At 34.0% G+C, this 26,730-nt stretch overlaps 1 protein-coding gene and 1 long non-coding RNA gene across 2 annotated transcripts in view; both read right to left on the bottom strand.

Annotated features, from left to right (window-relative positions):
* Positions 1–26,730, bottom strand: part of MEOX2 (mesenchyme homeobox 2) — a 64,985-nt gene that overhangs the window by 36,998 nt on the left and 1,257 nt on the right. The window lies entirely within an intron of this gene.
* LOC309631821 lies at positions 770–26,463 on the bottom strand. Its single transcript, XR_014246582.1, has 2 exons — positions 3,606–26,463; positions 770–1,813 (listed from the first exon to the last, which is right to left on the bottom strand). It is a non-coding gene; the product is annotated as an uncharacterized lncRNA (long non-coding RNA).

Genomic DNA, 26,730 nt, shown 5'->3' with positions numbered 1-26,730 from the left:
TTTCCTGTAGTTATAAACTTTGAAATATAAAATCAATTAGACTGAAAAGAAATCAGTCAATACAATGAAGGGGGTAGGGTAGAGGTATTTCCATAGTGGTTTGAAAAGAGAGAGAAGCACTCAGTTTGCTTGATTTTAGTTAAGACGGAACCCATGGAAGGCAAATGTGAGCCAGAATTTGGAAATGGAGAAGAGTTTGCCTAAAAGAGAAACCCAGAATTGCATTAGGATCAGAGTGAACAGAGGACTGAGATGGAGCACCTTGAATGTGCCAGGAACACTAACTACCTCAAAGTGCTAGAAATCAGGATGTGGGGAAAGAGGCGGTTTAAGGCCAGGGCCAGCCTGTGAGAGCCTTTAATTTCCATGCTGAGTGTTTTCTCTTAATAAAAGCCATTGATGGGGACTTCCCTGGTGGCGCAGTGGTTAAGAATCTGCCTGCCAATGCAGGGGACACAGGTTTGATCCCTGGTCCGGGAAGATCCCACATGCCGCAGAGCAACTAAGCCTGTGTGCCACAACTACTGAGCCTGCGCTCTAAAGCCCGCGAGCCATGACTACTGAGCCCGAGTGCCACAACTCCTGAAGCCCGCGCACCTAGAGCCCGTGCTCCACAAAAGAGAAACCACCTCAATGAGAAGTCTGCGCATAGCAACCAATAGTAGCCCCCACTCGCCGCAACTAGAGAAAGCCCGCATGCGGCAACGAAGACCCAATGCAGCCAAAAATAAAAGATAAATTAATTAATTAATTAATTAATTTAAAAAAAAAAAAAGCCATTGATGGTTTTAAAACAGGGGAAATAAAAGATTCATTTTGAATGTCTAATTTTGGTATTTATAAATGAAATATGATATATACTTCCTCTATACTGCTTTGGAAGTCTTCATTCTCCTCTCCAGAGTAAATAAAAGCAGGGATGATTTAATGTATCATCACTAATAGTAGTGCACGGTAGGCACTGAACAAAAACCAATCAATTAATTCTAGCATAAGCTTGATGGTCAAAGATGGTAAGCTATTACCTCTGGTAAAATTCCAATACAATAGCATTTCTAATCACTAAAAAAGAGAAATTCTTTAAGAATATAGTGGAATTTTACAGCATTCTTGATGTTGATATAATAGTAATGGCTACCCCCTAAGTTGTGCTTATTATGTACCAGGCTGTATTCTAAGCACCTACATCTATTGACTCAATCCCTCATTTCAGGAATAAGGAAACTGAGGCACAGAGAGGTCCAATAACACATGCAAGGTCATGTGGCCAGCAAGGCCAAAGCTAGGGTTTAATCCTGAGGATTCTTCCTCCAGCGTCTGTGCATTTAGCCATTGAACACAACAATCTTGTCCAAGTACTTCATTTTGAACCCGTATCAAAAGAAATGCAAAGAATGAAAGAAATGCAAAATAAGGAGAAAAAACCACATGAGCAACATTTAATGGCTTGAACCTTCCCAATATAAAAACTTCAAAGCCATATCGTTTCAAAATTCTCAAGGTCTTTAATTAGGTAGGGGACCACATTATTAATAAACTGACATGATTACTAGGTAATTTTGCTGCACCAACATAAGGCCACTGGACCTTAACAAGCACATCCTGGGAAGAAGGAATGATCTAGAACCCATCCAGTGATAAACTCATTGGCTTCTCAGCCTTATATTCTTCCAAAAAGGGATCTAAACAGCTTGCAAAATACCATGTTTAATAGTGTGATACTTACTATTGGGTATAACGATAGGCTGTTATTCTTCGACTGCTTTGAACATAGAGGCATCTCAGCATTTAATTCATTTTCTTTTGACTTTTTCTGAAAATTCGTTTTCAAATGCAGTTATGCTTTTTTTTTTTTTTACTGCTCAAAAGAAACTATGGTAGGTGAACTAGCTGTAACAGGGTATTCTTAGGCTACCCCTATAGAAGCTTTTCACTAAGTGTAAATCTCCTTTGTAATTACTCATGTTCCCTGAATACTCTAAGTAATTTACAATATTTTCAACAAAATGTATGTGGCATAGAAGCATGGAACATATGTTGTGACATCTTTTGTAAACACCAGTCATGTAAGCAGATCTTCTTTCTCAGCCAAAAGAAGTAGTTCCTATTTGGAAGGCAGCACTAACATCTTCTCTTTGGAAGAGAAAATATACACTATGAGTATAAACTATATAATGGTCCATATAAAAAGTTAAATAAATATATATTATTTTATATAAAGATATGCTAAAGAACTACTAAACCATCATAATTTTTTATTAAATTAACTTTTAAATTTTGAGATGATTGTTGATTCACATGCAGCCATAAATAACACAAGGAAACTCCACATACTCTTTGACGAGTTTTACCCAATGGTAATCTTGCAAAAGTAGAGCACAATATCACAGTCAGGATGTTGGCATTGAAACAGTCAAGATTCAGAACACTTCCATCACCATAAAGATCCCTCATACTACTGTTTTGTAGGCCAGTGCCCCCTGGGCTCCATCCCTTTATTTCTAGCAACTGCTAATCTGTTCTATTTCTATAAATTTTCCTTTTCAAGTATGTTATATAAATGGAATAATACAACATATTTATAACCTTTGGGATTGACTTTTTTCTCACCATCATTCTCTGGAGATTATCCAACTTGGTGAGATTCATCAATAGTTAACTCGTCTTTAATTCCTGACCCTCTGAATAGGGGCTTTCATAGAGCAAAAGTTGTTTTGCTTGAGTACAGCAGTTGTTGTCTTGAAGTATTTTGCTCTGTGAGGCTACCCCTTTTCTGGACCTTTGCCCAAAGACAGCAGACTTTTGTCAGAGCTTTTTTGTTTGTGTTTGTTGGCGTTTTGAGGTTGCTGTCTTCTTCAGCTCCAAATCTGGGACACAGAAGGCAAAAGCCAACTCAGGGACCTGACCACCATGTCATTTCTCAAGTCAAATTCCCTAGCCATTCTGCCTTCCTTTCTCTACCTTTCAGAATCATCTTAGGTTTGTTTTACTACAGTGTCCAGTATTTTCAGTTGTACTTAATGGAAGGAATCCACAAAAGTACATTTATTCTATCTTTCTGGAAAAAGAAGCCCCCAAATTTACTTTTAATGTATAAACTTATAAACTATGCAACATTATTTTAAAATATGAGTGGTGTAGAAACCATAGTTATGTCTTTTTTGCAAGCAATTTCCATGTGTTTATTTTCAAGTATAGGGATTAGTAGTAGGAGAAAAGGAAATGAGTTTTACTCTCCTTTGTGGAATGCAAATTTCATATTTATGTCTGTTAGATGTCAAAGGATGACTAATGTCTAAATTCAGAATTTTTAAAACTTGAGAGTAAAGCGAATCAAGTTTATTTATATTTAAAAGTTTTGTGCAATTTAGGTCCTTCATTCTCTTTCTACAGTTGATTCAGGTATTTATTTTATTCTTTTATCAAATACTTAAAACAGCAATTCTGTGTCCAACACTGTCCTATGAACTTGGAGGTAAAGGCTCAATCTCTGCTATCAAGGTTAGGAGATATAGGTTAATACAAAATTTTAATGCAGATGACTCATTCAAAAATAAAGTATGCACAATAAGCTACAAGACTATTGAGAGGGAGGGAGTACATACCTTTTCTAGGGTGAGTTAAGGATGACTTTAAGGAGGAAGTGACGTCTGGGGTGGGTCTTAAAGAATGAGAGGAATTTCTGTAGATGTAGAAATAAGAGTATTCCATACAAAGGAAATAGCAAGAACAAAGTTTTATAAACACAAATTAGCACTGAATGCCCTTCCCTTTGGAAAGTAATGCTCTCCTGGGATTGAAGATCCCATATGGAGAATGCTAGAGTATTGGTGAAAAAAACATGGGTAAGAAAGTGTGGGCTGTGAACAACACGGAGCATATTATTAATCTGAGGGTTTTAATCGGGGTAGGATTAGATGGTTGTGTCTTCAGAGCAAGAAACTGACCTTATTCTTTTTTTTTTTTAAATTAATTTATTTATTTTATTTTTGGCTGTGTTGGGTCTTCGTTTCTGTGCGAGGGCTTTCTCTAGTTGCGGCAAGCGGGGGCCACTCTTCATCGCGGCGCGCGGGCCTCTCACTATCGCAGCCTCTCTTGTTGTGGAGCACAGGCTCCAGACGCGCAGGCTCAGTAGTTGTGGCTCACGGCCCAGTTGCTGCGTTGCATGTGGGATCCTCCCAGACCAGGTCTCGAACCCGTGAACCCTACATTGGCAGGCAGATTCTCAACCACTGCGCCACCAGGGAAGCCCTGACCTTATTCTTTAGAGTCTCTCCATCCCTCCTTCCCCACCCTCATCCCAAGGATTTCTCATTTTAGGCACTACTGACCTTTGGACTAGATAATTCTTTGTTGTGGGCACTGTCCTGTGCATTGGAAGATATTTAGTAGGATCCTTGGCCGCCAACCAGTAGACTCCAATAGCATTTCACCTACGTTCAAGTTGCGACAAGTATCTGTCTCTATATATTGCCAACTGTCACCTCGGAGATGAAATCACCCTGGTTCGAAAACAACCAATCCCACTTTAAAGTTCTAGCACTGTGCTGACACATAGTCAGTGGTCATTGAAGGATGTTTAAATCAATGTTCATACTTGCATTTAAAAAATGAGGAAGGAAGCATTGGGATAAACTGGAGAAGTATTCTTGTAATGATACAGGTGAAAAATAGCATTTCTAAACTAAGAAATTAGATTAAGGGAAATATTAAACAGTTGTTCAGAATGTAAAATTGATAGCCTTTGATAACTAAATACATAAATAAATTTCCTATTGGTAAGTGGTTTATTTTCTTTCCTTATCAAACTTACAGCTGAGATCTTAGAGCTAAGCAAATTAGCATGATTTGAGAGAATATTCAAATTATTTTAATTCTGCTCTTAATTGATGAGTACATTAACACATTCATTAAATTGACTTGGTCAAATAGGCACCTACATAATATATGGGGCCTGAGTTTTAGACACTTTTTGCTTTTTAAATCAACCACACATTTTTTTTTTTTTAAAGAAGTACAGCACTTTGACAATAGGAGGCACTCAATATGCACATTATAAATGACTGAACAAGTTGGGGAGATAAATCAATCATCCTAAAAATATGATCAACCGTTTCAAAGTGGCTTTCTTGAATGGGTTTTCCATTTATGGCTGAGCAAACACACACAGTTCCCTGTGTAACAGAGAATGCATTTATTATACGACTGGTGATGATTAGGGCAGTGCTCTATAGCCACGAAAGAAAGTCATTCTCTAAAAGAAGCTAATGTCACAAAACCTGAGCTTGTGGTTTTGGCATTATTAGCACTCTATCCACTTGAGCTAACTGACAAATTTTCCAGTAACAGATAATGACTGGCTGGGGTAGCAGATATAGGTGCTACTACCACCATAAGTATATTTAATCACATGATATGAGATAGCATTACGCAATGGGAAGAGTCAAGTTCAATAGGGTAATAGAAAATAATTTTGTAGTTAGAACTTTGCACAGTTAACCATTTCATATTTATTTTAGGCAAGACCATCCTTACACCCTGGATTAAAAAGGACAAGACCACTCACTGTTTCCCCCCCACTAAACTTTATTGTCTTTCCTGGTGTTGACTAAGGAAATCTGGAGTGGAAAATCAACACCACTACTGCTATTTGCCTTCTGGATTACCTTTGAATATGAAAAATAAAATCAACCAAAGACTATTATTTAGAGAATTCTATATTTATCAACTTTGAGGTCTTCAAGGAACGGTGCCATATTAATAAAATACATAATACTTGTTCTTTAGGGAAAGGTTTGACTTTTAGTGTTTTTCAGTTCTCCATTTTCTTAAACTAAAAGCAATTAAGCAGATATAGAAATAAATCTTGAATCAACTCTGTAATCAATAAAGTGGATATATCAAATGGCTCCTGTAGCGTGAGGAGAATATCATCTGTACAATATTCCGAAGAGATTTTAACTGTCAGCAGATCGAACTTAAGAATGATACTGGATTCAAAATAAAGGAATAAAGATAGGATTGGAAATTAAACATATTTTGTAGTTGCCAGGCAATATAAATTTTCAAGGTTGAGTAACGCATTAATCCCCTATAGGAATAAGCAGACTTTTAGTTTCCATAGTCTTATAAGCCAAATTTTGATATTTTTGGCTTAGAACAATGGAGTAGGCCCCCATTCCTTCAACATTTTTCCACATCCTCTTTAATATCCACACAGTGCAGTGACTGAGTATTTTTGGTAATTTATTTGTATTTCATCCTGAGATTTATAAAGAATGAAACTATTCTAAGAGATTTATGATTTAATGTCCTACATATGAAAATGTAAAAACACAGTTCCATTAAAGCAATCAATGTTTCCCATAATTAGAAAGTAATAGCCTAACATACAATGAATTCTTCATGTTCTGGAGGTCAAAGTCTAAGGTATTACCAATACTGCCCTAGAATTAAAAGGCCTCTATACCTTTTTATCAAATAATTGAGAAATGTAAATTACTCAAGACTCAAATATACTAACACAGTGGTCATTTCCACATCTGTAAGTAACCAAAGCCAAACCTGTGGATAGAAAATCAACTTTGCTATTGCAGTTCCCAATGACTGAGGCTGCAAAGAGCATACTGGTATGACACTGTTTCATAGCTACAAACTGTATTTTGTTTAAAAGTACCAAGAATCTCTGAAAACCAATATAATTATAAATTTATTGATGATAAGGTGATAAATAGATTCCATTTTAAAATGATGGAATGAAATAAGAACTCTCATCTTGGCACGAAATCTGTTAATGTCAAGCAAGAGAAATTTCTATAATAATTTTTAAAATATCTGGTGGCATAGCATTAAATTTATTTTTAAAAGAAAAAGTAAATGTGCAAGTTTCTTGAAGGCAGAACCATTATAAATAATTGCACAGTGCAGGCATCCTTAAAGTAGTGACAGATTAGTATAAAGCAGGCAGTGAGAAGCCTGAGTACAGTAATGGCATTATTCCAGTCACTGGGCTATTGGCAGACACAAAACAACTTGCTGTCTTGATCTCCCCAGTTACACTCTAGGTCCTTTCTACATCATCTATTTGAAATCTTTGTATGTATGTATGTACGTATCAGTCTATCACCTAAGTTAAGAGGTTTATCAACCTTGAGATGAAAAAAGTTTTTAGTTCAAACAAAAATTGTAATTTGGATCGTGTGTTTTGCTTTTGTTTTTGTTTTTAGCATTATGATGTTAAAACAAATATCAATCACAGTAACTTGTGCTCACAGAGCTAAGAACTACATGTAAAGGAAATGGGTTAAGAGAAATTTGCTCTGTTACTGAGACAAATAAATTCCTTAATTAAAAATAAAGGATGAACACAAAATTTAAAGAAAATAGCAATGTATCACCCTTTTAAATTTAATTTGGAGATATACTTGAGTTTTCTTTTTTTATTTCCTTTGTATCTTATTTGCTTTCTTTCTTAAAATATATATGTTTACCCTTTTTTAAAAAAAATTAATTAATTTATTTATTTATTTTTGGGGGTGTTGGGTCTTCGTTTCTGTGCGAGGGCTTTCTCTAGTTGCAGCGAGCGGAGGTCACTCTTCATCACAGTGCACGGGCCTCTCACTATTGCGGCCTCTCTTGTTGCAGAGCACAGGCTCCGTAGTTGTGGCTCACGGGCCTAGTTGCTCCACGGCATGTGGGATCTTCCCAGACCAGGGTTCGAACCCATGTCCCCTGCATCAGCAGGCAGATTCTCAACCACTGCGCCACCAGGGAAGCCCTTATTTGCTTTTTGGTCTTTCTAGGAGCTTTAACATTTTGCTTCTTTTTTTGTTCTGCCTTACTTGACTTTGTATTTCCCTAGTGAATTCCTGGCTAGAATACATGTGCATTTACTTTAAAGAAACCCATTTATTTTGATTGAGATGAACAAAAATAAAACATAGGTCTGGAATTCTCGGAAATGAAATAAGCAAGCAAACAAACAAAAAGCCCTCAGTGATGGATGCTTGACGTTTACTCCTTAATCAAGACCCTGCCTTTCTAATAAATGTTCTTATGTAAGGATCAATTGCCATTTGATTTAAAGTAGAAAATGAAATAACCTAAAGATAAAACAACTATATGCCTAATTCAGTTGGGGGCCACAGGCCTCCAGATTCCTGGCCTTTCCTCTTCAAATTTCCTAGGTTTCCATAATTCAGGCTTTCAACTTAAGAAGTTTTCAAGGGCCTTCCAAAGTTTATTCTTGGCTTCATCTCTGCACTTTTGCTGAACGTCAAGGTCTGAGGTTTGTTTGAATTCCTGCTCTGTGGAGATCTGCTGGACTTTCTAGCAGGTGTGAAGACCCCATGGCTCCTTCTGTTGCATCTCATTTCCACTTATTAAATACTTTATCTTGTAGGAAGAAGCAAAAGTGACTTTCGTGTTTCCTGGCAGTCTCCTGCTTCAAAGAACTTAATAGTGATTTGTTTATTTCCGAGGAAATGGAGACCAGTCAGTGATGACAGATTTATTAGTTAAGTGGACATCACCCACAAAAAAACCTTTTCTTACAGTTCAGGCTTTCTCCTAAGCACACTCTAAATGTTCAAGACAATGTTATACATTTTGGCAAATCAAACCCATGTGATTCAATATAGTCAAATGTGTGAACTGATACAACTTCTTCCACATACATTTCCAGAATAACTTAGAGAAAACAAAATGAGCAAAGAAAGCTACTATTACCCTAAACTAAGAGAAAAAAAAAGCACCCTGATGAACTGGTAACACTGAATATGTTTTGGAAGATAACCGAAGGAATATTGAAAGCAAAAAGTGATGAAACAAAAAAATTCAAGTTAAGATGTCTGGAATTGAGAAAGAGCACTTGCAATACCGGGAAACCCTCAAATGCCAGATCATGAAGTAATTTCAAGTATAACAACACTATAGATTTAATTTTTATATTAATCACTGATAAAATATATGTTAATGTTTAAATTTTCAGAGTAAATATGAAGAATAGACATCAACTCCACAATGGCCCAAATTATTCCTCCTCAACAAATGACCAGTTTTACCAGGAAGCAAATGTTAAGCAAGGCAGACACTGAGATCCCATCAAAGGAAATTCTATCCCTTCCAGATTCAAGTAAAAGAAATCAGCTAACACTCAGTATTCATTCAAAGTAAGTGGACAGTGGTAATGAAATGATAATATTGCTAGTCTAGGAAAGTAGATTTACATGCTATCAATACCCTTACTGTAGAAAGTGAACAGTTGAGCAAGAAAAATTGCAGCTATTTGACATCTTAATATTAAATAAATGGGGTGAAATTTTCAGACAGCAGATTATAGAAATAAGAGAAAGTTACTGAATTGGAAGTTATTAGCCCCAGCTCTGCATACATTATTTTAGGGATGCCACTCTCTGAGCCTCAATTTTCTCATCTTTAAGATTGAGAGAGCGGTTTTGATAAATTCTAGAATCCCTTCCGGTTCTAACATTCTGTGAAGGTGCTTAAATATAGTCTGCAGGAAAGTCTTAACAGCTCTCAAGATAAAGATGGAGAGAAATGCCAAGAAGACTAAAGAAGGGAAACCTAGGAAGGACTAAAAGTCATTTCACTTGTTTCACAATATTCTAGTAAAGTCAGCCCTTGAAATATGGGAGAGCTAATAACATCACAGTCATGCCTATAAATGTACTCCACAACGTCCTCCATGGGCCTAATCCTCTCCTGCCTTATCAAGATAACATCGATATCATGCCAAGTATAATACAGCATATATATTTAACCAGCTAGCATCTTTTACCTTTCACTGTGATTCTAGCAAATAATAACCTGGGGATAAAATTTTTGAATTACAAAATTTAGCTATGTGCAATCAATTACTGCCCCACAAACCTTGGTGCATAAGACAAATGAATGCTTAAATCATAAAGATTAAGGATATGGATATGAGTGTCCTAGGGACTCTTGTGCATGATTTTGTGCAGGATCCCAGGAGCCCAAAACCTACTCTGCATTTCATATCTTCAATAGTCAACTAGGATACTCATATTTTTCTCCAAGGGTGATCTGATCCAGGCCACAGTTTAATAGATTTTTAGGTACTCATGGCTTCAGAAGGGAGAAGTAAGAAATGAGAGGAATTGAGGGAGGTGTCATGCACATTCTGAAACCTTCCTGGATTTCTCAGGATGTTTTCATCACCTTTGCTACATTATTATTTCTTCTATTATATTGCTGCATCTAGTTGTTTCCATCTTTGCCTTCCCTACTATGCTATGGACCCCTCCAGAAACCTCAAGGTGTTCTATTCATATCAGTGTACCCACATCACGGAACCAAGTCCCTTGCACAGAGTACTCATTTAATGAGTTATGTCTGAGTTTGTGAATTATGAGGCTACTGAAATACCTATGGCATTGGTGTGTGTGTCCTGTGTGTTTATGGGGGCAGGGGGAGGATAGGCTACAATTTGATACTAATTACCATTTATCTAGATAGTCGTTCTCTGAGTTACTTGTTTGTAAGGATTTCAGCTTTATCTAAAATACTAATGCTGCTTCCTAAGGTTAATAGGTGGTTAAAAAAGAAGTATAATTCTATCAGAAAATGTAAAATGAGAACTTTCTGTGTTTTGGTTTTTGTTTCTAATATTAGGAGAAAGGTAGACAAAATGTGAGGGTATTTATAGCTGAACTGAGAATAGCACAACTACCTCATGAAGAACATCCCTTAATAATAGTTCTGCTTGTGACTCTTCTGTGAAGCAGCCCCTCCCTCATTCAGCACCTCTTCAGGACACAGTTAAATTGTGGAACCTCTTTATTCCACCCACTTGTAATAACATATTTAAATTTCCTATTGGTTTAGTTTGGCTTTCTCACAACCTGAGTTGTCAAGGTAAAACCATTCAATCTGGAAGTCACCTATTTCTACTGTGTACTAACATCCATTCAACTCTATTGCATTTAGCTAACATTCTTTAATTAGCGATGCTCTTTGTTAAATAGAGATGCTTTGCCAATGCAGACTCTTTCTTCTCTCTGGTTTTCATAAAAATATAACCCCTTATCTCTATTACTGGGTCCATGGAAAAAGCACCCTTTTTTTTTTAACTGGCAAAAACTAAGATTTATTCATCTAAAGTAAAAAACCAATTGCCGTTAGTAACAGAGATGATCACATCCACACATTTACACACCAATGGCCACCAACATCTTATGAGCAAATTTTCAATACAAAATTTCGCTCACTGAAAACTACTAAAATGTTTTCTTTACTCTTCTTCTACACTGCCAATAACACTTTATTACAAATTACATTTGGTCTGGCCTGATTCTATTCCAAAACCTCTCAAAAAACAGTGAGAGTTGCCTGGACACTTACGTATGCTTGGCCCAGTGCTATAATATATATGTTTGGTTTTTTTGTGTTCCTAAGATAGTCTGAACACAATCATTAACACTTTTTCTACATTTTCCTACAAGAATATACACTCTCAACTCATAAATTCTAACATGAAAGTATCCAGTGAGAACTTTGCTTAATATGTAGTATTAATATTGCCTTTTCTCCCATAAATTGCCAGCAGTTCAATCATCAATTAGTTACTAATTAATCTCTATTAAAAATGAATCCGCTGATGAATAGTCCTGCTTCCCACATATTCAAAACTCTGCGGTTGGCAGCTTAATTGTGTAATGTATGGCTGCAGCCAAACAGGCCCAGATGGTTCACAGGACAGATGTGAGACTCCCTATACTTCACTTTTCCTTGCATTTGCTCTTTGCTAATGCCAAGATGAATATTTTATCCTCATTTTCTTCCCCCAAAGTTAAAAATCTTCTCTAATACACTCTTCTGTTTGTCAGCTACCTGACTTGCAATTCTGGAATTCATACCAGGGACTATAAAAGACCAAATCTTTTGAGAGGCTTTAAAAGTTAATAATTCTTTGTCATTAATTGCCACTGTCTGATTCTATTAAGTTTTCATACTTTCCCCCTGGAAAATCTAGCCTAATTCCTGGCATGTTCCCCACCCGTTCCCAGAAAAATGTTCTCCTCCCTATTCCTCAAGAGGCCTGGAAGAATCTCCCTAGTTGACCTTACATTTTTGAATATGTTTTCATTGTTTGCCTTCCCACTTCCAAAATTCTATTATTTTTTACATTCACATTCATCATTATGTTGTGATTTACTTCGTTTTAATTCTGCATTTATAATTCAACAATTTTAACATCTCTCATTTTGCTTTTATTTTGGTAACTGCCCAAATCCCACATTACACATTATGTTTAATTAACCATTATTTTAAGGTACACTTTGGCCTTTTCAAAACCATGAATGTATTTTATTTTAGTAAACATGTGGTTGAGTAAAGCAAGCATTTATCCAAGAAATCTTTTAGCAAAGTAATGCTCCTTACATTTTAATTTCAGATATTTTTCAACTTTTACAGCTATACTTTTAACTGAATTTGGCTTTGTGTGGTATTTGAATTCTCATTATCTCTTTCTCTACTTGAGAAGGTTCCCATCCTTGATGACTCTTTCAATAGCCAAAGAGTCAGAAAGTTTGTCTTTTTGTCTAGAAGCACTGTTCAAGTGGACTTTCTAACAGATTGAAATGTTCTATATCTGCACTGTTCAATACATTAGCCAATTAGCCACACGTGGCTAGTGAGTATTTGGAATGTGTTTACTGATACAAAGGAACTGGTTTTTAAATTTAATTAACTTTAATTAATTAAAATTTAAATAGTCATATATGGCTAGCGGCTACCATACTACACAGCATAGGAGAGTATTATGACTATTGGTGATAAACAGAGATATACAAATGACCATTTCTAGGAAATGTGTAATATTTTATTGAGCAACCGGGTCTAACATTGCTCTCCATGGGCAGAAAAGGGTAAGATTTAGAATACAGAGTCCCTGCCCCTCATAGCTTTTTAACCTAGAAACAAGAGTATTCTATTGGTAGTTCTCTGTCTTGGCTATACATTAGAATCACTTGAGAGCTTTATAAAAGTATCAGTGTTCAGATGAAATAACAAGAAATCTGAGATTTGTTTCAAAGTAATTGGGACAAGGTAAGGGAGGAATGGAATGGTATAAATGAGTTAAGATTTGCCACGTGTTGATCTATATTGAACATGATGGGCACCTGAGGGTTCATTATACTATTATCTCTATTCTTTTAATGATATAATTTTCCATTATAAAGTTTTAAAAATTCCAGCTCTGCTCTAGATTAACTTAATCATACTCTATGAGGCACAAGAATTTTTTAAGAGTGCCCAGATCATTCCAATGTAACATCAGTGTTGAGAGTTACTGGTCTGAATAAAGTAATCTCATGATACCATGTTAATGAAAAGGTCCAGAAGCATGGAAAATCTGAAAGTTATTTTTCTTATGAGCTGAAGGAATTGTTAAAATAGAATCAGTATCAGAGTCATGAATAACAGATTTTTTAAAAAATTGTCAAAATGTTTTACAATATGGATTAATTTTACCTCTTTTACAGAAATAAATGCTAACTTACTTGCATAAGTAGACTTACTGCAAACTTTCTTTTCATGAGACAGTTCATGTGATGTGTGACTAAGCTCAAAACCACAAGTGAGATGATTTTTTTTAGCCTGCCCACTTCTCACTGTCGTTGCTCTTTCCTTACTAGCCAGACCACCTCACGTGTGGTCACTTGTCAGTGTCTTGCATCCACATTCTCTAATCACATACCATTGTTTGAATCTGGTTAACCAGTCATACTTAAAGCAGAATGATACAGGCTGAGGCATCATGGATGGAATCAGCATCACTGTATCAAGGCACTCAGAAAAGGGATTTTTCATTTCTTTTTTAAAATTCAGTGTACTTGAAAAATTTGAAAATTATCCATCTTCATTTTCAAATCACCATTTGTGCCACTATCCAACACTACAATACTGATTGATCAATACTCCATATTTTCCCCAATTGCCTGATAATTTCAAGTTTAATTTAATTTTTTGGCTTTGTGAGACAGACATTTTAAATACTATGATTACTTGGTTGTATGTAATGTGCAAAAGCTCAACAATTCACAGCATAACTGCACAGAATGTTCATAGAATCTCACCTCACCCCAAAATAATGGAATGAGACATTTCTATACATTAGGTAATGGGAAACTGGGCTTAACAATCACTAAATTGTTGAAAGTATATGCACCTTACGTTTTAAAATGTAGATGATTTTCGCTGATTTATAATAAAGTTTCTAATAAATGAGTATTTATTTTTGTCTCAATTAATTCACAAATGGTAAATATATGCCATGTAATCAAAGGTATTTCACTTTAGAAAGCATCCATAAAAATCATTCAGAAACAAATACAGATAATTACTTAAAGTCAATATTCATTAAACTCCCTTATGGATTGACCAACAATCTTCTGAATTTGCCCAACTACTAGAATCCTGGAACCAAGAGTCTCAGAAAACCTCTGATACAAACAATTCATTCAACATTAGTGAAGCATTTTCTATGCCACAAATGGGATTTCCCAAGCACTTCTATGCACCTATTCTAATGCTGGATACCACATTAAAAGAAAAAGAAGATAGACTTTTTCTTTGGGAATACATGTAATTCAAATCAAAGACTAGAGACACGTGAAATAAAACAGCAAATTTAACTGTGTTGTTATGCAGAATACAGACATTAATGTCGTAAGAGAAATGCAGTGATTAGCTTAGGGTGGTATTGACCTGAGAAGGTGTCACAAGCTGTATATTAATGAAAATAATAAATACATATTGGAAAAAGATACTACAGGTTTCAGAATCAAAATACAAAATAAATCTGGCAGGCAGTATAGAGCTAAATACACACACACATACACACATACACACAAGAGTGCAATAGAACTAGTGAAATCTGAATAAGATTAGTGGATTTTATCAATGTCAGTTCGTGGTTATATAACTGTATTACAACATTAACACTGGGGAAAACTAAGTAAAGGGTATTGAGATCCCTCTGTATTATTTCTTACAACTATATGTGATTATACAATTTTCTAAAAATAATAAACTTTTTAAAAAGGGGTAGACATAAACAAGTTTATTGAGGAAATATTGGTTAAAAAAAAAAGCAAAATCAATATCAACAAAACTGGCCCAGCTGGTCAACAAAGCCTTTAATGACTGAGTTGGGAGATTGTAGATGGAATCCTATTAATATATATCTCTAAATTTTTAGCAAAAGAAATTGGATAGTAAGTAATATGTAGCATGTCTTGTCAAATGGAAGATGCAGAAAATCTTGTGGGAACAATTCTTGAATGCAATTATGACTATATATATTTAGGTACCCACATTAGGAATTATCAGAACACAGTTTTAAAGTAACATTTCACATTGTATTCCAAAGACTAAATGAAAGATGACTTTGCCAGAAAAAAACTGCTCTAAATATATCTATCAGATTATATATGTAATATGTATGAGATTATATTATATATTTAATTATATGTAATATATAACATAATTAGATATAAATGATATTAAACAAAAAGTAGTTGCACACAAGAAGCAGTACAAGTAAAACCTAGTGGTATATCATTGACGACCATTAGCCACTCCATGCATATGCATCAAAGCCTATAATTAAACATTCATATTGTCAGTGTAGAATACTTTCAGTTTAATGCAGAATTCCAAGAAGAGGAATGACAAAGTCGAAATATTACTATATGTTGAATGTAGGATTTCATTAGGGAAGAATGAGCAGAAGTAAAGATATTTGGAAGAGAGAGCTACATCAGAAATCCTGGAGAGAGAACAAAATTAAGTGCAAAAAACAATATAGAATGATATGCAATAGAATGCATTTGGCCTGAGCTGTGTAGGAAAAGGCGGCATGACTGACTTTGAATTTAAGTCTAGTGGAAAAGGAGTGGAAAATCATCAATTGAGACCATTAACATGAAGGGATTTTGACTTTAAATTAAAATGAACTAGGTAGAAGAGGAATTATTTTTTATCACTTTGGAAATAGAGTTGTGTTTAGACGAAAGAGGAAAAAAATTCTTGGAAGAACCAACTGTATAGTTTATGTTTAATTTTGTTTTCGAGGGTCTAGTAAGAACTAAGGATCTGGAATTACCATGAGAGGTTGGTGTTACAGTGTTCCAGAGGTTATATGGTTCACTGTACTGGGGAGAAGCACATGGGTCTGGTGTTTACAGATGATGGGGAAAATGGGTGTCAGCAGAACAGGAGGAGAAACAACAGCACATCTGGTTAGCAAAGGCAAAAAATGGTCAATCATTAACATTTTGTAGTATCTTCTGGGCAAAAAAAAGATTGCATTCAATTAAAAAATAAGATCAATAATTATTTTAAAATGGAGTTAAAGTTAAGACTTGAGACAAGGGAAAGTTGCTTGGTGTCTACTTGTAGCTATTTATTACATTGCACACAAAATGCAAATATGTTATAGGTAAAGCCCAATTAAATAAAATCTACTAGTATTGCATTAAACATTTTAAAACAGGAGACAGATTCTTCAGGTCACAAATGGCTACCCAAAATATGATTCCCTTTATATAAATACTTATTACTTATAGATATCATATAGCAAAGTCCATCTGCACATTACCATATATCAAACTTTAAAATGCTATGGTTTATCGTACAAGGTGTCAAAAATATGCAGGCACAATGGTAACCCATAGCAAGAACTACGTCATCAGAAAACTGAAGCTAAGAAAGAATAACAGTGTTCATATTTATAAAACAAGAATGAAAAATGACCGAGGTCATCATAAATTCAGATTCAGAGAGAGGTAGTTTACACCCAGGTAAAGCATTTTGCCAAATTTGTATTCACTCAAAAGCAGTAGCCAACATTTTAAATGAGCTGAAATTTACTTTCATTGGGAAGACTAAAAACTTAAAGTTTCAAAATATGATATGAGATTTTCCTTTTAAGGGCACTAGGCTGAAGTTGAGATATGGAAGTTCAGTTGGTACTACTTGGCTGAGTGCACAGACATTACTCAACTTCTCTGGGTGCATTCTCTCATCTAGAAAATACATTAATTGAACTGCGTGATGCCTTGGGTCTCTTCTAGTGTCTTGATAATTCTGATTCTAATTATCTGTTGAAACATTATCGATTATAAGTCATTTAGAAAACTGACAAATCAAGCCTACCCTTGAAACCCAAGAGGAACGAAATAGTTGATGAAGTTGGCTCTTTCTTGTCGCTTCTGTGTATTACTGAACATGTAATGTTTTGTTTCCTTCCTGTACCCCTGTCCCTACCACCTCTCAGACCTCCCATTATCTAGCAGAGAAGTAATCAATAATCCTTTAAAACTCTCTCATTTTAGGGATTAAATTGCTGTCAATCTAAGAGCTTTGAAAGAGTTAGCTCTTGACATTTAGAATTTTAATATAGTATTTGATTCTGCTATTTATTCAAAAGCAACTGCCACAGACCATCACATATAATAATCTAAAGTCTCTCTGAAATACATTTCTGAATTTGCCACATTAAACTGTGGGCATAGGGGAGGTGACTAAGCTAAATAGAATGAAACTAGCCAATCACCCAGGACTTACAACTTGGGCGGGTTTTGTTCTCTATTGCCTCAACCTAAGCAATAATTCTCAGGAATTTATTAAATATAAATAAATACACAAACAAATAAATAATCATTTCCTTTGAAAAACTAACTTATCACCATTACAAAACTGTTTTTATGCATTTTATGTGAGATATAATACATTTTTAGTTTTTTGTAGCATTTGCATATATACCATTCATGAGGGTCTCCAAATGGAACCATCAAAAAAAACAAAGGTCTATAATATGTAAATTCTCTCAGCAATGAACTTTATAACACAGCAGAAAAATGTCAAGTCCAACTTCCTAGTTAGCAACAGCAAGAGAGACCTGATATTTTATTTTCATATTTAAAACCCTCTGGTTTAAGTTCTGTTCCCTCTTGACTAAATACCCCTTTGTACATTCCTCTTGAAAACAGGTGTTTGATGGAGAAGTGGTAGGAGACATTTGAGAAAGGTTAGGAGATGTCCAAACAAAAAGGGGGAAAGAATGGGAATCTTAAGGGTTATTAAGTGAAGGAAACTTGAGTCTCTTACTCAGCTTGGTCTAAAACTCATCCTACATTTCAGGAAAATGGCATGCGACATAATTCTAGGGACAGTTGCAGATTATTTTAAATAGCAATCTCAGGCAAGCAACATTTCCTACAGTAATATTAGCAGTGAGATACAAATAAACAGGCAACATAAGACAGAGATTGTTTTCAGATGGTGTATACCCACAACATAATTGCACTTACATTGACAGAAGATAAAAATAACAACACTTACTGAGCCAGACATTGTTTTAAGTACTTTATGTTTACTGACTCACTTTAATTTTTAGGAAACTACACTACAGAGAAGTTAAACCATAGTTAGAAGAGACAGAAGGATCGGTTGTGTTCTCCCAGATCAACTCTTGACATTTCTCTTCTATGGCCTGCATTCCTTTAGGTTGACTTCTATGGATTTTATCCACTGAGAACTCTGCGATCTGCTTCTCTATATTCTGATTATATCTGGCCAATGGGAGGCAACAGAAGGAGATGGGAAGGCATGAAGAGAGGTTACTGCATGATATTTGAGATTAGCTGCAATCTGCCACCCGAAGTCCCAACTTTGCTGGAAGGCTTCTGTCCTGCTGCTCTTACTGGATTCTAGATTCGTGTAAAAGCTCCCTCTATTTTGTCAGGTTTACAGGCGCTAATGTTTTCCAATTGTGGGCGGGCCCTGAGTGATTCCCCATCCTGTTGCTTCTCGACACACTGCCCGCCATTAAATAGTCACCATCAACCTCTCTTCAGTTATTGCTATGGGTGTGCCACCTATTTTCTTGTCTAATAGGATTAAAAAGAAATAAGATAAACCCTTTGTGATCTATGAACTGACTAAAAATGCAAAAAAAAAAAAAAAAATAGCATTGCTGTTTCTTCTTATTTTCCCAAACATCTGGGTATCCAAGAAAAAATGGGGTGCTCTACTTCTAGGAACAAAGAATAATTCTGGAAGAAAAGGCCTCCACAAGTCCCTGAATTTTGAAGGTAAATGTTCAAAAGATAGTAATCCTGGAAATGTGTGTGGCAGCAGGCCCCTAAATTTGGGTGCCTAACCTCTGGTTTTCCTGTCATTTCAGTCTTTCTTAGTAGTTTACATGTAGATAGTCTCTGGTTGAATGCATCCAGACTCATTTATACTACAAATAAGGAAAAAAAACCAAAGTAAATGTAGCCTGTAGTTGGGGAGATTTTCATTGTTAAAGACATTAAAAATACTGAAAACTCATTTTACTTTTGAAAATATTAAATAAGAGAGATATCACTTAAAAGTCAATGTATCCAGTTGGGAGTAAAGCTCTCTTTGAATGGTTCTTAAAATGTGAAAGCCATTTGCTAAATTACTGGCATCCTACAAAATCAAAGCTGCTATTTATCAATTTAGTTCCCAGTAAGTTTTTGATGGCACAATTCTATTTTCCTGAGCTGTGTATTTTAACTAACAAAATAAAATCAATCTTTTGTGAAATTTACTTGGTATTCATTGTTTATTTGATAAGAGTCATTGGCCATTTTATACATTTTTTTAAACGAATAAGAATACACCTCAGTTTAGTTTGCTAGTTTTTCAGGAGGCTAAGAATACTCATCCAAAAGTTCCCTGTGCAGTCCAGAAAGTTGTAAGAAGCCGCCTATACAGACACCGAATATATTTCACCACTACACTTGCAAATAACTATCATTTGCAAAAATAAGTTTTTATTTGGGTGTTATTTCTGGCAAAGCTTTAAGGCTATATTTTCAAAGAGCAAAACTCTAGGCCTTTAAAATTCTACTGGCATCCACCAACCCAAGCTGGACTCTCCTCTAGGTTTCCACAGAGCCTGAGAGAGAGATGACTTCATCTTAATCATTTTCTTGCCCACAGTCATGTAAGATAACTGGGATTTTTTTTTTCTTGCAGCATTATAAAATCTCTTGAAATGTGTGGAGAGAAAAACAAAAGAAAACAGAAACTGCAAGGAGTTGGCAGATTTGATTTTATGACTAGCACTGATTATCAACTTCAGCCTGTTGGACTCTCCACACAGCCGTATATGCTTCAAACTTAATATTTTATTTTGTAACTAGAACATTTAACATCGTATTATCATCTCTAATGTGGATACTTTAGTTCAGATGATCTGTTATGAAGAAATTAAATTTGAAATTCTATCTGTTAGTATATATATACATTTATATAAATAATTATTTTTTAATATTTATTGTATTTTATTGTTTTAACACCTTTACTGGAGTATAATTTCTTTACAAGGTTGTGTTAGTTTCTGCTGCATAACAAAGTGAATCAGCTATATGTATACAGTGTGCTTTAAGTGTAGCTGCATGTCCTAGTTAATTCAGCACCTTCACTGTTTTTTTACACCATTAACCTTTCTATTAAAATACAGTAGGGACTAAAAACTATAAAAAATAAACACCTTATATTTACAATTTAAACCAATACAGTCTATCTAGCTTCAAGAAACATACCTATAACATCTTAGAAAGAAGGCTTATGAAAACAAACACTAGGATATTTAAATATTGGCTTGGCCAAAAAGTTCGTTCGGGTTTTTCTGTAACATCTTACCCGAACGAACTTTTTGCCCAACCCAATACATTTGAAACATTCTAATCGAATTGATTCTATGAAATTTTGAAGAGCAATGATTTCTGAATTTAAATCTTTAAACAAAACCCTAACATTTTCGCTACTACAAGTTACTACCTACTAAACTTATATTTGCAATAAAACTAAAAACTCCAAGGATATAAGAATTAAGTCACCAAAATACACAAATATTTTAGAAGTATTAAACTTTTAAGGAAATGCTAACTTTGAAAAGTAACATACGTATAATATCAGATAAACTGAAGATTAAATTTATTAATTTTAAAATCTACATAGTATAGAGAGCAAAGTAATTATTTTTGAAAGAATTTTCCCCATACAAACCCCTTCCAAAAATGTGTACTTATTAATACAGATTTCACCTGATTTTTCTTATTCATATGCACATGGAAGAGATCAAAAAGCATATCATAAAATAATTTCAGAGCCCTATGAAAATCAATATTCCAAATTTGTACCAAAAATTACCCAAAGTACCAAATTTGGTACCAAAAAAAGTACCAAATTTGCAGGCAGTAACACGTTAAATTCAGAAATATTATATTGTTGTGGAAATGTGACATTATAAATAAAGGTTTCATGGATAAGGGGACTTTAATTGTATATTTAAAATTCCAAATATAAAGGAATATTAATAATTGACCCAATCAATTCCAAACGAAGGTATATTTTTACCAAGTAATTCTCAGTTAATTTAGTAAGAAGTATTTCAAAAGGTTTTAAAAAGAAATATTTACTCTGAAGTATGAAAAAACATCTGAAATTTATACAAATGGATTAATAGATATATTATTTATTACTTTGTATCAGAAAATACTATCTAACACAATTCCTTAAAGGGAAAATAAATTCCTTACATTTTTGTAATGTAAGTAGAAAATCATTAGAGGAAAGGGGATCCAATTTAAGTTACTTCTGCCTCTACACAGGTAATGCAAATTGAAGCCTGGGATCTAAAATGACCTTTACTATTTTAAGTTTTACTTCACGAGAGTAATAAAATATTCTACAAGGTTTCCTCCAGTTGAATTTTGAACCTCACCGATGACTATGATTTAGAAGTAGTGTGGAGAATGAGAGAGTGTTGTAACTCATTTTTCTTTATTGTGTTACTCCATCTCTATTTGGGGGTTTCAGTTTGATACAGCTATTCCAATAAATAATCATAAAAGTATCATAACAAAAATAGGAAAAATGTTAGTGTTTGATTTTCTTTATAAACTTTACAAAAAGCTTATTATTGATAACTAAACCATATTAATGACTAAAACACATGAGAGAAATAAGTTGTGACAATAAAATGTGTTTTGCTGTTTAAATATGAAAAATAGTAAACACATCATATCTAATACAATTTCTAGTTTGTGGACTTTGGTTTTGGTTTGTGTTTTATCTTTTTTTTTTTTTTTTTTTTAATGAAACCATTGAAATCAGTCACCAATACAATAATCCAGGAAATGTAATTTAGCTGGCCACTCAATAATTAATCCTTCTTGTTTTATGATTACAATCAAGTGGGAAAGAATTCTACTCCTGATAGTCTTACTTCACTTGCTAATATATTTTCCTCACAAAATTTTTTATTATTATAAAACAACAACATGGCAAAAATACAAAAAAAATGAGAGATAAATCATCCACAACTATTAAGTCAACAAATACTAGTTAAGGAATTCCTGTGTGTATTTTATTTGCTAATATCTTTTCACCCTTATCATTTATCACTCGTAAATGTTTGTAATAATTATAGCAATTCCTGGGGAAAAAACCTCACTCTTAAATTTTAAAAATAAATTACTGAAGTGAACACAGTCTAAAACTAAACTATATTATAACACAGCCTAAAACTAAAATATATTATTGTATTATATTGTTTATTTTCATTTGAAATGAAAATCTAAAAAGCCGTCACATTTTTTTGTGTGTTTCTGGCTGCCATTTTTAATACAGTAAATTAATGAAATTTCCCAGCATATATATATTTTAATATAGTAAATGAATAAAACTGGCACCATTACTAGGCTAAATACATGCAATAGGTTTATATGTGGGGATTTTTTTTTACATAATTCAGCTATTAATTCACACATAGGTTATTTCTTAAAAAAAAAAAGTTAATTCTTCTACTAAATATAGAATTAGTCTCTCAAGTTTCTCTGATTCTAAGGGGATGGATTGTCCCTACTGTTATTTTATTTTTGTTTAAAATTAATTTCTTAAGACTGTTTAGGTCTTATAATAAAAATTATGTTATTATAAATTCCAACGCTGTGATGAAGGGTCTATGTTTTCAAACACAGACAAACAAGGTAATGTTTAAAATATGTTTTTCAGTTTATTAGTGGCGATCAGCTTACTGTGTGCCAACATAATTGTTTCCATTGATAATTACTGTAAACAAGATCAAAATTTTAAATACTTGGTAAAGGCTTTTTAACCCAAATGAAAGTTTTAGCAGTGTCATGTATTACATTTGATGCTTTTCCTTTTCAAATCAACTATAAATAAAGATATTTACGGAGAAATGGGAACTATTTCAGTATTTATTTGCATTCTTCCTTCCATCCATTGCTGACTTTCCACAATAAAGTGCCTTGATTCTAAACGAGTTGCTGCTCTTGACTTTTGAGTGTAATCATTTGAGAACACTCATGTAGGTCAATGGTACTTAGCAGTTTTTTTATCTCAAGTCATCGTTTAAAAATGTTCACACCTAAAATTAATCTACCACTCCAAGAAAAAGACTGAAAATGGTACTTTTTAAATTCCATAGATTGGAGGCCCTTAATTTCTTCAATACTGTCCTATAATCATCCATATCCAAAGACTGTATTTTAAATTCTAAAGCAAATGCTAAAAAGTCATCATCCAGTAACACAGAGATGAATAATAAAGTAACTTTTTTTCTTTCAGAAAACATGACGATAGAAATATCAAGAAAAAAGTGTAATATAATTCTAGAGTTAGGGTAGGTACGACATTACTCTGTATTTAATTTCTAGCATATTAACATAATACTTGTGTATCATTCTGCAGAGCCTGGCATACAGACAGACATAATTTGACAACAGGTATTTTATGATCTTGTAGCTATAATAAAATATTTACAATTTTACAAGAATCTAATATGATTCAAAACCTTGTAAAAATCACTACCCCCGAATCACTCCCTTCCTTTTTGATATAATTTTGATTTTTTATAAAATTAATTAATTTGAATATAAAATACTTACATATTTATACTGTATATTATCTGCATAAAAACTAAAGTTAGATTGATTAATCTATTTTGATGATATTAACTGAAAGTAGGCAGTATTATACTTACTACTACAATTGCTTGGTGAACAATCAAAAGTAACTGAAGCTAAGTAATTCACACTATTTATAGACATTTTTTCAGAATCACCTGTTTTGTATAGATTGTTTTAAGTACAGTTGTAAAGTTTTGATTTTTAAGAGTTCCTTTGAAGGCATGGCAGATGTTGGTTTTGCTAATAATGCTGGAAAGCACAGCAGGTTCAAAGTTGCAAATATGCTTAACACATATAAAAAAATAGTGTGATTTTCTATTAAACTTCGTTGTTTTCAATTAGTAAACTATAGTGGAAGCCTAAAGTCCATAAATATTTGCTTCTAGACCCTTAAACTTCTTGAGTTTGTATATGCGTGTGTTCATGTGTGTTTGGGAAGGGGAACACATGTAAATGCACACTGAAAAATGTTACATATTATAGTTTTAGCATCATTACCATGGATAAATATTGGGGTTGTTTTCCAGTATTTTCCAGGGCTTAAAATTCCATTAGAATTTCACACAGTCATACACACATACACATATTCATACAATCTGGATATGAGATGCAAGGATACAGAATTTGGTTCCGACTTTGCCCTGGGTTTATGTATTACATTTACGCTCACCTAGAAATACACAGAAATTATAAACTGCCTAACAAAATATAAATGGTCTCTATAATGCAGGACATGAGTTTTGTCTAATACAATTTTAAAATTTCAAGAGTGCAGAAATTACTTTAATATAATTTTTTGGAAATACTGAAACATTAAAACTGTGCTATAAGTAATGAGATATATATATGTTAACAATATACCAAAATTACACTGACTTCGTACTTTGCTTTAGTTTCTGCTAGTTCAAGATGCCCTTATAATAATATGAAATGAAATAGCTGTGAACATAAATTATAGAAGAGCAAATACAATATCATTCCAGGAAAAAGCTACCTTGGATTTAAATCTAGCGAAAGACCTAACAAATATTAATTAACTAAAATATTGAATTTGGCTAATTAAATTTTATTTTCAAAGAGTATACAGATATTTAACCAGAAACTATTGTTATATTTCTTTTTAGATAGCCAAGAGTTCTTTCAAAATATCCCATCAAAGAAAATGTTCATTCTAACTCCCCAGTGATTCTACCCTTGGTGATGACTAATTGTATTTCCCGCTCAAGATGTAATCCACTAATACTTTATGTAGCTGATGAAAACTTCTGTTTGTTTTTCCAGGACTTTAATTACCAGCTTCAACATGAAAAAATAAACTTATTTTGCTATATGGTTATTTCCCACCAAAGGAGGGTAGCACTGTTAATATAACCAATATTCTTAAGAAAGTTGTTATTAAAATAATTGAAGGGAACCAGTTCTTAGATCCCACTTTCCTTATTTCTCCTCAACCAAAATAACATATGCCTATTCAATTTGCCCTATGAAACTTAGGTGCATTGGTTCAGTTGAGGAAGCATATGAAACAATCCATCACATAGGTTTCTCACTGCAGAAAGTAAAATGAACATAAGAGCTTCTGGTAATTGCTAAAGTGCCGCTGACCAAACTGACCTCGGATCCTCTTATCCCAGAGAAGTTATATTGATATCAAATGCTAACTCTATAAAATGATCTCATTCTAAAATTGACTTTTTTTTTTCTAATGAGGATGGAAACCTTGCTATGATTAACCTTTTAACTCTCTGTCTGAAGAGTGTTTCACTTATGGTTAGTAAAAACCATTAAAATGAGTGATACTGCTGGCAACTTTCTTGGATATAAACTAATTTGTGATGGGGCATTAGAAGTTCACCCGACCTTGGAATGTAAAAGTCAGATTTTAAGTTTGTGATAGAAGAATCCATCCCATACTAACGCTTAAGAATAACTGATACCATTGCTGTAAAAGAACATGAAATATGCGGCTCATTCATTGTCATTCATGTGGGATCTTACCTAAAGCATTATAAAGGATAGACATTTTTCAATCTTTCAAACCAATATCTGGAATTATCTTCCAGGACTGTTAAACCAATTCCGCACAGAAAGAAAATATGTAAATATTATATTAAACAAACGACAGCTTACGAAAAGACGGAACGCAGGCTGCACTATAGCTACAGAAGAAAACTCACAACCTCCTTAATTATAAAGCATCTTTTAACAATTTCATAAGGATACAGATAGGTCAGGGCTTTGATGAGTTGCCTGCAAAACTTCAGTTTCTCTGGACTGCTAAAATTTAGTTGGGAGCCTGTGCCTTCAGGCATCCTCATTCAGTAAGGTTCCCCTTTTGCGTGGCGGCTCAAGTTATCCCCAAGTAGGTCTGCGCCTCCTGCGCACACCCAACAGTACCAGCGCTACCCGGGTTGCTGTTTGTTTCCCAGTACTTGTTTCCGATAATACTCACCTGGAGGAGAATTTTACTTTCCACTTTAAAAAATTAGATTTTCTTTTTGGTTAGCATCACATAAATACAACTACTATTAAGAATCATCTTTCTTCAAGGGTCTGAGCATGTATTTAGTTACAATTCTCTGACACATTCCTTAAAATCCTCTGAATTCCTAGACTGTCTTCTTCCCCAAGAAAGGGAAATTTTTACCATTTGGAATAGGGTGCTATTTAAAGAACTCTGAAATCAGAATTTAAAAAAAAAAAA

Source organism: Balaenoptera borealis (assembly GCF_965194805.1).
Source record: "Balaenoptera borealis genome assembly, chromosome: 7".
In the NCBI taxonomy this organism is placed as follows: domain Eukaryota; kingdom Metazoa; phylum Chordata; class Mammalia; order Artiodactyla; family Balaenopteridae; genus Balaenoptera; species Balaenoptera borealis.
The sequence above is the reverse complement of the archived record's forward strand: the minus strand, read 5'-3'. Positions and strand labels throughout refer to the sequence as shown.